General features: G+C 38.4%; 1 long non-coding RNA gene across 1 annotated transcript in view; it reads left to right on the forward strand.

Moving 5' to 3' along the window:
• The first annotated feature begins 219 nt into the window (after nt 1-219).
• LOC141994249 (uncharacterized) overlaps nt 220-14,076 on the forward strand; it is a 124,069-nt gene continuing 110,212 nt past the window's right edge. The window contains exon 1 of the long non-coding RNA XR_012641061.1: nt 220-269. This is a non-coding gene — a long non-coding RNA (uncharacterized LOC141994249). The remainder of the gene's footprint in view (nt 270-14,076) is intronic.

The raw sequence follows: 14,076 nt of genomic DNA on the forward strand, positions 1-14,076 counted from the left end.
GCAGAAGTACCACAGTACTAAAATAGCTGTGAAAGGCACATTAAAGCCAGGCTGAGGGTAAACTTGTGTTACTTTATTTTCCAGTTTTGCTGAAATGAAGCAGCACTCCAGGGGCTCCAGTGGCAGAGCCACCATGGCAGATATTACCTCCTGGTCTGAGAGCAGGACATCCAGAGTGAAGCACTGGCCTTTCCCCACAAGCCAAACACCTTTCCTCCCAGAACACTTCTACAACAATCCATCTATGTTCAGGCAGCAGGATTCTCAAGGTTGCTACACAATCCTCAGTTCCTCCTTGCACCCTGCCATATCAACAAAACTGAAACTAGAGAGTAAAACTACCATGAGTGAATACTTAACTCATCATGTTGTGCATAGGCTTTTTATCATACACATCAAGCACATACGCCCACGTACATTATGCGAGCAGGGTCATCAGACTGATCATTTTAGATAATGCCTGAGCTCTCCCATTTCTTTCCTAAGTTCATTGTGAACAGCCCAATTTGAATCCAGGTTCATCGTAAAATGGACCTTCTTCCAAAAGTGATTCAAATAAGAAAGAAGCTTAGTAATCATTATAGCATGGAAAGAGCTTTATCTGCAATGGTCCGGGAATTTTCCAGGAGTTAGAGTTCTTTTTCTGTCTCGTTCTGAATCATGTTCCAAAAAAGTTCATGTAACTGTATTAGTAGGCCGAAAAATACTTGATTTACTGCAACCTGGGAATTTTCATAGACAGGCCAGTAATTGTGTGACCAAGTCCCAGAAACTCCTGTAAAGACTTTATTGCCTGTCAGTGATATATCTAAAGGAAAGCCAATATGTTACATAGGTCCATTACTTTCCTAATAGATAAAGGTGACATGGAATGATATTATATCAATCCTTTTCACCGTATGAAGCTTTATTGGCTAGCTATTCTTTTAGGGTCTGATCCAAAGGCCATTGAAATCAATGGAAAGACTCCCATTGACCTCAATAGCCTTTGGATCAGTCCCTCAGAGCTTGATATTGCAACGTGCTCAACACTCTAGGTGTGACCCAGCAAATCACTTAAAGCTAAGAGTATGTTTAAGCCAAGTGTTGTCCCGCTGAAGTCTGTCCTCCAGCCCAATTTAAGCTAATTATTTTTAAATGAGAACATTGATTTTAAAAAACATTTGAGAAAAATTAATTTATTGGTAAATAGAAACATTTTAAGAGCTGTCGGGGCAGTTGATTTTGTCTCAGAGACAGATGTATGCTGAGGGATGGGGAAGAAGTGCACTTCTCAATCTCTGCATGTTCCTGTGTTGCAATGAAAAAAATCTTGCATTACCGTTACATATATTTTGTATGAATTATAAAGAAACACATAACTAACTGGCATGGCCTTCTCTGTGCAGAACTAGACCATTTTTTTCACCCATATTCACTAAAATATTTTAGCTAAAAGAATTTATGTATTAAATAATATTAAATTACAACATTTAATTACTTATAGGATATAGCTAGTACCCAGGAGGCTAATTTGTTTGCATTAGTTGGACGGGTCAACTGCTTCAAACATGCAGATTATAGAACTACTGGTAGATTGCATTACACCATTTAAATAAATAGTAGCAATTTGTCAATGTCATCTTTAGCTTCAACATTTTCCTTTTAAACCTCAGGAAATAGTAGTTCCAATTAAATTGACCTTTTCTTTCTGAATATTGTTGTTATTACTAGATAAAGCTCTTAAATCTTTTGGCAAGTAAAAACTAGAAATAAAAACACTTCTGGAGTAATGTTGCATTTACGGATGAACTTTGCAATCAAACTGGCATTCTTTATAAGTAAAAGTACCAAATTTAGTAGCTCCGTAAATTTTACAAGGCAGCTATACAGGTATATGTCAGCAATAGATTAAAATACACAATTGCTGTATAGCAATGTTTAGTTCTTTCTTTTGATTTCATAAAGCTATTCTAGGCTCTTCGTGCTTTGTGAAGTTTAAAATCTACAAAATGAATAAAACACTATAATAAAAAATAAATAAAACAGATAACTGCTGAGACTACATCTAAAAACAGATAATAAAATATTACCTTCCGACTACCCCTCCACATTCCTCAAACCATCCCCTACCTACACACCTGGGCATAGTAAAATTTTATTACAAACATTGCAAAGTAACTTTGAGACCAATCCTGCTCCCATTGAAGTCTATGTGACTGCAGAGGAAGTAGTGTATGTCTATACTGCACTTACAAACCCATGGCTGGCCCATGCCAGCTGACTCAGGCTCACAGGGCTTAGGCTAAGCAGCTGTTTAACTGAAGTGTAGATTTTCGGGCTCAGCCTGGGCTCTTAGGGTCCTGCACTTAGGATGGAAGAATCCAATGCACCGCTACAGACTAGGGACCGAATGGCTAGGCAGCAGTTCTGCGGAAAAGGACCTAGGGGTGACAGTGGACGAGAAGCTGGATATGAGTCAACAGTGTGCCCTTGTTGCCAAGAAGGCCAATGGCATTTTGGGATGTATAAGTAGGGGCATAGCCAGCAGATCGAGGGATGTGATCGTTCCCCTCTATTCGACACTGGTGAGGCCTCATCTGGAGTACTGTGTCCAGTTTTGGGCCCCACACTACAAGAAGGATGTGGATAAATTGGAGAGAGTCCAGCGAAGGGCAACAAAAATGATTAGGGGTCTAGAGCACATGACTTATGAGGAGAGGCTGAGGGAGCTGGGATTGTTTAGTCTGCAGAAGAGAAGAATGAGGGGGGATTTGATAGCTGCTTTCAACTACCTGAAAGGGGGTTCCAAAGAGGATGGCTCTAGACTGTTCTCAATGGTAGCAGATGACAGAACGAGGAGTAATGGTCTCAAGTTGCAATGGGGGAGGTTTAGATTGGATATTAGGAAAAACTTTTTCACTAAGAGGGTGGTGAAACACTGGAATGCGTTACCTAGGGAGGTGGTAGAATCTCCTTCCTTAGAGGTTTTTAAGGTCAGGCTTACCCTGGATATGAAGATTGGGACCACAGAGCAAACCCTCTTCCCTTTTCAACTGCATCTGGCAAAACGCTTCAAAAATACAAGTACCTCGTAGCTCAGACATGAACTTGAATCACTCATACAGAGTGGCAAGAGACGCAATGATAGCATGAGAGAAAATTTCAGCAAGGAATTGACCACAGTTATCATTGATTGGCTTTTCTCATCTTCTCTGCTGGAGCTTGGAAGCTACATGTTTTTTAATAGATTCCCTTTGGGAACTCAGTGGACATGTCTCGCTTGCTTGTTGTTCTTATTCTGTTGCTACATCTAATGCTGCATCAGAAGACTTTGTATGAGCTCAGCATCTTGACTGATGTCTTTCAGGTTGTGATACCACATAACTAGTTACACTAAGAATGTAAATGAGACAATTTTTTTATGCTGCCCTTTGTCACACCTTCTGTTTAAGTGATGCCTTTCTTTAGCAGTGTTAGGAGCATCCAGCAAAGCTTCTCACACTTCAGCAGCTTGTGTAAGGGTACACAGTTAGCAGAGGTGGCTTCGGCATGGGTTCATAGGTTCGACTGCACCTATACAAATCATGAAACCAAGAGTACCTGAGCAGTGCTGTGACCCCATGTGCTAGGTCACAACACCCGGAGCAAGGAGCAGGGACCAGCCTGTGGGACAGGAGCCACCACTGCAGGTGAGTTTGGGGCAGACTTGCTCTCCAACTCCCTTCCTGCCCCCATAGGTCTCCCTGCTGCACAAGGCCAGGATTGGGGTTACGGTAGTGGGGTGCAGAGTATTGCTGCAGGTATTTATTGCAATACTCTACTAGTAATAACAAAATTATGATGCAGAATATCATAAATATAATATGATTGAGTTGAAATAAATTATCATCCTCTCTTTGTATTTAGTTTTTGTTTTGTTTCATATTACAGTTATGCTAGAGTTTAGTATAGTTAGGGCCCTTCATTTTCGGTTTTTATTTTATTTAATTTTTTCCCAGGAATTTATTAATATTTATTGCAACAATAACAAAAACAGGTGAAAGTCAATGGAAAAAACTATTAATAATTTTTCTGGGTAAATATTTTGTTGGACGGAAGGACAGGGGGGAAAATATTCAGTAGATTAATGCTTTCATGAATGAAATTCAATGAGGTTTAATGAAGAACTAAGACAGAACTCAAAACACAATGCCACCTCTGAGTTTAAGAAAATATCTCTCTAATCCACATATAAAACTTTTCATTTGAATAAACAGTTTACTGTTGTAGACTAAGAACTATTAACGTATAAATATTTACATTTAATTATTGGGCCACTTAATTTGCAGCACATACACTCAACTTCTTTTTTTTTTTTTTTTTAACTTTTAAATACTTCCTTGTGTTCGGAAACATTCTGATACAGATTTTTGTTTTCTTCCCATTTTAATGTGTCAGATCTTTAAATTGTTATCTGCTAATAGCTTGAAATGTGTACGTGATGGGCGTGAGATTCATCAGTATGTTCAGATGCGCAAGCACTTCAGAGCTTGCATGCGTGCCTGTTTGTTTATTGTGTGCATCTTCTAGACTAATGCATAGTCTTACTTCAACAGGCAGCTTTGCATATACACACAGACTTATGTATTATCGTAATACATAGATCTCATGCAATGTATTGTATTTTCCTAATAAAAACAAGATTTTTTTTAATATATTTGAATGATGCAAAAGTAGGGTGAAAATCGGAAAAAAACAAATAATACTTTTCGTAAAACCCAGGATTTTTTTGGTAAAAATCAGTTTAAACTGAAAATGAAGGGGCTTAAGTATAGTGCACCTACTGAATCAGGAGGCTTTATTGCCCCTGCCAACTAATATATGAAAGTAGCTTTTTTGTGATCTCAACATGTGAAAGTAGAGTGCTCCAGTAGAGTGCTGAACCAATGATGAATACACAGCATAAAAACACTAAAGGTTTCATTTTATTATATTGAGCATTCAGTATACATAATTCAATAATAACTACAGTATCTGAAACAAGGCCATGAAGCAAAAACACTTACTTTAATAATACCTCATGCAAGACAATTGCTTAAAGCCTTGAAGAGCTAAAGATCTCTGGAAACCTTGTGGTCTAAAACTGAACAAGACAGGTCACCAGGTATCAAAACAAAAAAACTGATTTCCCCTAGTTTAATTTATGATCATTCAGAAAGCAGTTCCTGGAGACATATTCTAAACTAATCAAATTATGATGTCATTAAGATGAGTAGCCCATCTTCAGTATTGATCTATAAAGACCGTATAGCTTAAGCTTGAACAGAATCATATTGTTTGGCATTATTTGTATTTATTCATATATTGAAATATTCCAGTCCTTGACTTTAAATCACCTTTCCACACCCCTGATCCAGAGAATGGTCTCCACTGGGCCAAACCCTGGGCACAAGTTAAAGTTGTATAAAGGCTGTTCTAACCTGCATCACCCGCCCGTAACACAAGGCACCGATATGACAGCTGCGGACTTCTGGGTGGGGAGGTAAAGATAAGGGAAGCATCACTGTCACTAACAACATTTTTAAATGTTGACTTAGAATTATACAGCTCAGCTGTTCTCCCTCAGAAGGGAGAATATCCCTCATGCATATTACTAAGAGAGCTAGGTAAAATGTCAACTTCCTTAAGCAGAAATACATTGGGCCAGATCCTTGGTTAATGTAACTGCTCATAACTCCATTGACTTCTGCTGATGATCTGGCCCTTTGTCTCTAGTTAGGACACCTGTAGGTTTCCTTGAAGAATTCCATTGTGGGCTGCAGGGGAAGGGAGATGAAAAAACAAACTTCTATCCCAAACAAAGTGAGCAGACAATGCATTTGCTACTGCAGTTAGTGAGCTGCATCGTAAACAATTAAATCAAGATTAGAGCTGTAACAAAAACTACTCCAGGATTTATCTGAAGAATTTTCACTTGCACACCACTGATATGACATTTAATATTGAGGCTGATGTATCACCCATCACAGTCTTCTGGTGAGATGTTTTACTTTCCATATGCATCAAGTAGTGAGTTCATGAGAACTTGACCTCTTGTGCCACAATCAGCTTTGGGAAGCTTCAGTTGTTTCCACATGCACTATTAAAGCAGCATTATTATTTTTATTTGCTCCTGGTTATTAAGATTAAATAGAACTTTGCCTTTATGTACAACAAATACCCTTAATAGCTAGTTTTTCAAATATGATCAATATAATTTTTTTTTAATTTCTTTTACAATGTAGCTGTCATGGATTGATTCATAGGTAAGGAATGATAAAGTTTGGGGGACAGGGTTCAGAACTCCACAGGATCAAGTTTAGCAACAATCTATATCATTGCAAGCTAGTTACCATTTCTCTGTCCCTATAGTCAGTCAATGTTTCCAATGGAATCAGCTATCAACTGAGCAATTTGAGTCAAGTATTCCAGAACAGAGCTGACAGATGATCAGTGTCATAGCCTTTTACGTAGTTGCTATGGTCGTAGCTATCAGTAATGGAATTTACTTTTAGCCCTGAATCTCTCTTTCATTGACACATGAAGTCTATGGACTTGATCTCTTCTCAGATATACCAGCTTTGCATCAATGTAAATTCCACTGATTTTGATAGAGATAAGTATGATTTTACACTGGGGTAAGTTAGCAGAGGATTAGGCCCTATGCGTACTGCCATAGTTTCATGCTATTTTAGTACAGTCACTAGCCATTGCCAAAGAATTCTAAGCTCTTATAATGAACTGACAACAAAAGAAAAATTCATATTACAAGACAGAATAAATCAATCTCAAATTAATATATGTACCATTTGCTGTTCTCAAAAATAATGTGGGGGTAACTTTGGAAGTTCCATAGTGGGCAGTTGTCTACATATTCTGTTTTATTAAGTATAGATAGTTTAAGACTGGAACTGAGTTGTAATTTAAATTTAATAGCAAATAGAGACTACTATGATGTAGTCACTAAATTAAACAAATAGAAACTAACCATTCATTTTCCCTGTACGAATCCATACCATGTTTTTTAGTGCTAGGATTAATGAAATATTTTATACTCTTCATTTCTGTAGTCTCCTCCCACCCAGATAAAATACATTAGTAGATATTGTTTGATTACTTGGAGTAAAATTTGCCCAAACTAAAATCTGTGCATCTATTTTACTGGTTTGAAAAGGAATTATTGTAGGACCTTTCTGGAGACATGGATTTATTATTTCATCGTTTTTATTTTTAATATGCAATACTGCAGTCCTTACTCAGGCAAAGCTCTGATTGACTTTGTCTGTATAGGGACTGAGTAAGCAATATAAGATTTGGCCCTGAGTTCCTACATGGTTCCATATAATGTTAATGTCTGTTAATATTAAAAACACTGATATAGAAAACAAACAACATTTACAGACAGAAAAAAAAAACATGAACACAAATTAAAATTGAGCACATGCCTGTTTTTCTTTTATCTAAGAGATAAATACCTCTCAGGTTACATCAAATTCTTCAGTTTTGTCTTTACTCCAATACATAAACTGCTCAAAGGAAGCAATTTCTTCAGAACCTAGATATGGATCTTAAATCTGTTACAAAAGAGCCTTCCCACCTTCTGTGTATTTATAGCATTCTCTGCAAAATGGTATTGGAGTGCCTCTAAGGATCAGTCTCCTTATATTGCCTTTATACAGGTTCATTCCACTGATATTATCAATCAGATAAATACTTGTTTACCCTGGGTCCATAGATCAGCTGTGCTCCAGCTGTGGTAAGGTGTATGTACGTGTGTAGGAGGCTTGGGAAGGTTTGGGTTTCTCCCTGGGCTTCTCCCAAGTGTGCTGGGAGACCATGAGAGTTACAAGGCAGGACTAAGGTCTGTAGGGAGAGCTGGTTAAGGACCTGACAATAGTTGCCTGTAACAGGATGGCAGTCTCCAAAATACTTTAGGTATGTCTACACTGCAAAGAAAGACTTATGGCACTAGGGTGACCAGATGTCTCAATTTTATAAGACCGTCCTAATATTCAGGTTTTTTTTCTTATAGAAGTGCCTATTACCCACCCCCCCTCCACTCCCTGTCCCAATTTTTCACACTTGGTATCTGGTCACCCTACACGGCACAGAGTTTCAGAGCTCAGGCTCCAGATCAACAGAGAATGTCTAGACTGCTATTTTTAGCCCCGCAACCCCAGCCCCATGCATCCGAGTCAATTGACCCACACTCTGAGACTCTGCTCCATGGGTTTTTCTTTGCAGGGCAGACATACCCTTTATAGGGGTCTTCTGATGAGTCACACTAGGTACAGATGCTAAAACCCTGCATTAAGATTCAGGGTAATTATTGCTGAGTCATGCAAGCAGATGGTTCCCAACTAGAGCCAACCTATACATGAGACAATAACTTTCTACATGTATATAAACTCTCTGACTTTATGATGAGGCTGATTTTGGGATTGGGTTTGGACATTAACTCAGGATTTGTGCACTTTGAGGATGGAGTATAAACTCAGTTTGTTCATAGTGCTTACTAGTACTTTGCCTATGCAAAACCCAATTTTGCATGCTCAAATATAACTACATAAATATATATGTATACAAAACACAGAACTAGATAAATACAAGGGTGCAAAAACAGGGGTGGCCCTCAGGACTTTCTGTTTAAAGATCAGGCTCTAAGGTTTTAAACTGAAGGTTTTAAAGTTTTATTAGACTGACATTATTTAATTCATAGTCTTGTACCTTTTCTATGATTAAAGTGATTGTCAAGCCTTAATTTTGAATTTCCTGGCTGTGTTGCCTTCTGTTACTGTTCTGCATTTGTATGTAGATGTACTGCAGTTTATATTTAACATTTGTATTGATTTTGTGAAGAGTGCGTTTAAAAGAATTACATCTCATCACCCAAGCTGATACAAAAGCATAGTTACTTTGAATACTGTCCATTAAACTTTGACATTTAAAGTGTTTACTGTGAATATATATTAAGTTTTTCATTAGAGGCAAGATCTGGCTTTCTTGATGTGACTCTTACAATAAATCATTCTAATCCAAAATAAATAAAAAGATGTCGATTTCATAACAAGCTGTCTTGTAAATTCCTTGGTGTGTAGACCAGCAACTGCTATTGTGGCAAAATGGTTACATTTGAGTTTCTCCTCTTTGGCCCTCAAGAGGGGAAAAAAAGACCATTCATTGTGTATAAAACCTTTTGCACTTTGACATAAGTCCTTCCAGCAGAATCCCTTTTTTATTGAAACAAACTTAAACCATATTTCATTTCACAAAAGCAAAATGTGCTGAACATGTGCTTTTTAAAATAGAAGCATGTGCATCAACTGTTCTACAAGAAGATACTTTCTGCGAGAAGTCCCCTGGGAAGGTCCATTACTAAAAGCCAGTGAGTACAGGAAAAGAGGGAAACAGTATTAGATCAAGCTTTACTAAGCTGGATGTCCCAGGCTGTTGAAGAAGTGATATTTAATATGCACACTCTGGGGCTCCTGTTGAGTGCCCTGTTTGGTAACCCGGATCAGGATGCTTGTTTAGTGGATAAAAGTGTAACTTTAGAAATTGGCAGGAACTTTCTGTGCTTGGCCACCTGTATTCTCAGCCAGATATGGTGTAAGGAGTCTTAGACAAGCACGCTTTTCAAAGTTTGTTCTGTTTCACTTCCTTACAACTGCCAGGTTCAAAAGAACCATTTTAAAAAAACCATCCCTCTCAGTTCAAAGATGTATTTATTACACTAGCTAGTCTTTATGATACTTTGTCTTCCCATTACTAAAATAATACTTCCCTTTCCCCCCCTTTTTTCTCTTCCCTGTTTTGCTGTGAAAACATAGCCATAAGGAAGGGTCTAGCCATTTTACTTTCAAGAATGCCATAGTACAGTAACTAGTTACATAAACAGGGACTTTTGTTGCAGAATTTTTGCTTTCAATAATAATACTACTCATATAAAAATGTGGATATTCATAACTGCCTGCACAGTCAATCAGCATAAAATACTGCCACTTCAGGGACACAAAGGCTCTGAGCTTCACAAGAGACTGGACTGAAAATTTTGACCTAAGAATGTAACATCTTCCTAGATCTCATTATGCCCATTCAAAACCATCTGGGGCTCGAAATAATGAGCGTTGTGAATTTATGACCCCATAGATCTAGCAACAGTCCCTTGGCCGTTGTGTTGGATTAGTAGATTTACTGTTAATCCAAACACTGTGGGCAAAATTATGTCTTTACACCTGCACTGCAGATCCCTGAAAATTATTTAAATGTTTGAAGTGTTAACAGCAGCTCCCATGCTTCAGGCACGATCTGCTGGCATTCTGCCATCATACCAAAAGTGCAGCTCCTCAGATCCACATGCCCTCCCCACTTGTGATGGCTGATCTCCAACGGTGCATGTGTTGTAGCAAAATGTCACATGCTACTGTCCGTCACCCCCTAAAAGTCAGCTTAGTCACATGATACTCTCTGTAACAGGTGGACCTAAAGTCAGTTTAGTGCATATAACATGCAGTCGGCATTGAAGAGGATTAATCTATGTTCTGAAATTGCCTCAGTATATAGCCAATAGAGAACTGTCTTGCTGAAATACACCCAGAACTACATATAGCTAAACAGAATATTCAGTGCAAAACCTTTTCTTAACAGGCAGCCATGTAGACTTGTGATCTTTCTGGAAAGGTTCGGAGCCCAGAAGTCAATTATTACACTAAATCCATAAACATATTTTCTTCATCTCTGACAGAATATTGATGGTATTCTTCATTTCTTTTGATTTATTTTACAACACATTACATAAGAGAACTAAACAATAGAATTTTTGTAGACACCATATGAAAGAGGAGGGCGGAATTTCCAGGGCATGTACCATTGTGGATAGGACAAGAAGCAATAGGCTTAAATTTCAGCAAGAGAGCTTTAGGTAGGACATTAGGAAATACTTCCTAACTGTCAGGTACTATCTATTCATATTTAAACAGCATCACAGGGGAAATATTTAGTTTTTTTAATATTAGTCTCACAGCAAAATGACTGACCAAGTAATATTATTTTATCATCAAGTACAATTGGTTAATAATATAATAAAAATATCCTGATAAATTAATACTTACATCACACAGTGTTTTAATATTCTGTGCTGCAAAGAGTCATAGGAAACCCATTAAAGAGCCACTTGGGGCTTGCAAGCCTCAGTCTGAGTATCACTGGTTTAGAGTGACTACGTTACTTACATGAGGCAAAGACAGAAATTAACTATGTTGATCTCCCAGAAACTTTTATTTACACCTCTTTTGCCATTAACTTTAGTCAGGCCACATACTGTACAGAAAATTTATTTTTATAAATGTTTTTATAATTTCTCCACGCAAAAAAAGTATGATCTGTATCTTTCAAACTATAAAGCCAAGTTGCAGCAGAACCTCAAGTCCAACCGTGCTGCCCCTGAAGGGAGAGAAAATTATAACTAATACAGTTTAGAAATCTATAAATGGCTTTTTATAAATGCCAAAGTTGAGGGTATTTTTTAAGTGCAATGTCTCAAGATCTATAAGGGCAGAAACAAATGTCTTTGAACTGGCAAGGGATTTTCCCATCTTTCCATTGGAACAAATTGTTTTTTCTAGCCGTGAACGTTGCTAAAATTTAACACAAGTCCAGGAGGCGTACTGCCTATCCTGTATCTCACAGCAGTAACTTGGGGAGGTAGGCAAATAGTAAATATTTTTGTTGCCAATTATTTTTAATAAATATTTGCTGCTTGAAAGCTGTTTAGAGATTAGGAAAGCTAGATATTCTGGGGGAAGTTAGCCTTGCCATGTGCCCACTGACCGATCAAAGGTGCATGATAAATGCAATGAGAAACATGTTTCTGCACATGGATATCACCATTTCTTAAACAGTGTGGGTGGATGGGTGGTGTACTGGATGGTGCAAAGGCGAAGTCACAGTTTAAATCCATGAGTTTGGGATGGCTGCATCCCAAACAAACATTACCAGTTTACTATCAGATCATACCCACATGTTTTTACATTTCACTTATGTTACAAAATTGCTGTTTGGGAAAAGTTTTAGAGTATGTTTTTGTTTTTATTAATTAATGGAACAACTTTATGTATCCCTCCCCTGGTGAGTCCAAATATGCAGGCCTCAGCGAGAGAAAAATTAACAAATTCAAAATTCCTCTAAAATTTTCCCCAATTTAGCTCACGTTTTTAATCCTGATGGTAAAATATTAAATCTTAAACTTGTCATTGTTCTAGGATTACATATTGTGTGTCTGGCACCTGGCGCCACTATTCCGGGAAAAAACCTCCATATTTAGAGGAATGATGGTAACATCTCTTAGACAAAATGATTTTTTAAATGATTCTTCTTTGAAGCTGCTCAGGAGTTTGGAATGGTGTAAATAGTTCCAGCAGAGATGGATTAATTCACAAAATACAGGGGAGATGGCCAAATGAACACAATAAATGCAGTTTCTTCTTTTAGCATAAACATTCTTTGTGCTAATTCAGTAAATGGCAAGATTTAAAGGGTAACACTGCCCACTTTCTAGAAATTCTTGGCCTTAAATATGTTTGTGTGAGCTATCTGGACTCTAAAGTTTTAGCTGAAGTTTGGTTACTCCTCACATAGGAAAAAACCACCATATTCGGAAAGAAGAAAAGTGTGGGTTTTTTCCCCCTTATCGACTGTATTGCTGGGATTGTTTTACAGATAGTTATCCCTACCATGGGAGCTGGTGCTCATATAAGTTTTAACGCGTCTGTAGTCTAATTCTTATGCTGCCATGGTGTGACTCGTCATATCTTTATTTAAAATGAAAACAAATGAAAACACCACAAAGCCAAGTGGAATGACCTCATTTTCGCAACTCATTGAGGCCCAAATATGGAACACAATGTGGGAAACAAAAAACACAAAAAATTGGCCATGGAAAAAATGTGGAATGTGGAGATTCCTTTCTTTAATTCATTTAACATTTTTCTTCTGACCGAATTCATCATTTTTCTTAAAAACATGTATAATACTAAAACCAAATGGAGATAACACCAGGATTGCATAGGGTGTATCAAACCTAAGCAGGTCAGGTGAATTTTGTAGGCACCTGCTTTTCACCTGCCTAGATTCTTTTCATTGATTCAGTCAAATTGATTCTAACTGCATTGTGTCTCCTTTTGACACAAGGTACTGGTGAGTGACATTAAAGATTTAGCTGCACCAAGCTGATTGGACATATTTGTAAGATGGGCAAATCAGTTAGAAATAATCAGAAACCTCCCAAATTTAAAACTCAAACCAAACTCACCATTTGTTTACCTATCCATAATATAACTATCAGAGACTGCTTGTCATTTCCTGTTTTTCTCTGACACTGGAAATAAAAGTACCAACATACCATACAAGAGACTTACCAATCTTCAGGTCCCAATCGACCTAAGGACTTAAGCATGTGCTTAATTCTAAACATGTAAATACTTCCATTGGGTAATGGGATTGCCCATCTCCTTAAACACTTGCTTAAGGTCCCTGTTTTGGCTTCTTTTGGGACAACCAGGAGGAGGAGGATTTGAGAGTATGGGTGGCCCCTGCCCATGCTGCCTCTAATTCAAGTCATGTTCCCTCTTACCCTGCAATTCAACTAGTACAGTCTGTGCCTACCTGCAGGCTCTGCTCCTCCTGTTGCCCCATGGCCCCAGAAGGCCCTCACTGCTGCTTCTTTACTAGCAGCTCTGGGGTCCTTGCTCCTCTCTCTCTTTCCAAGGAGCAGAGTCCAGACTCCTTTTCCAAAGAGCTGGCCACAAGGAATAAACAATAATATTTGGATAACCGAGGCAGGAGCAGGGAGGGGGCTAGCAGACTGGCCATCAGCATTTTCATATGCAGGGATAAGGGAGGCAGGAGCAGCGAGAGCCCAGAAGCTCAGTCAGCTCTGTTCCCTCTCCCGCATTGTGACAATGGTGTCGGCCAAGCCTGCACACCACTCCCTCCTCCCCCGTCCCAAGCCTCCTGTCAATCCCTGGGGACTTCTTCCTTTCCTCCCAGACTCTTCTGCTGCTCGGAGGGCTGGGGCCG

Source organism: Natator depressus, chromosome 9 (assembly GCF_965152275.1).
Source record: "Natator depressus isolate rNatDep1 chromosome 9, rNatDep2.hap1, whole genome shotgun sequence".
NCBI lineage: Eukaryota > Metazoa > Chordata > Testudines > Cheloniidae > Natator > Natator depressus.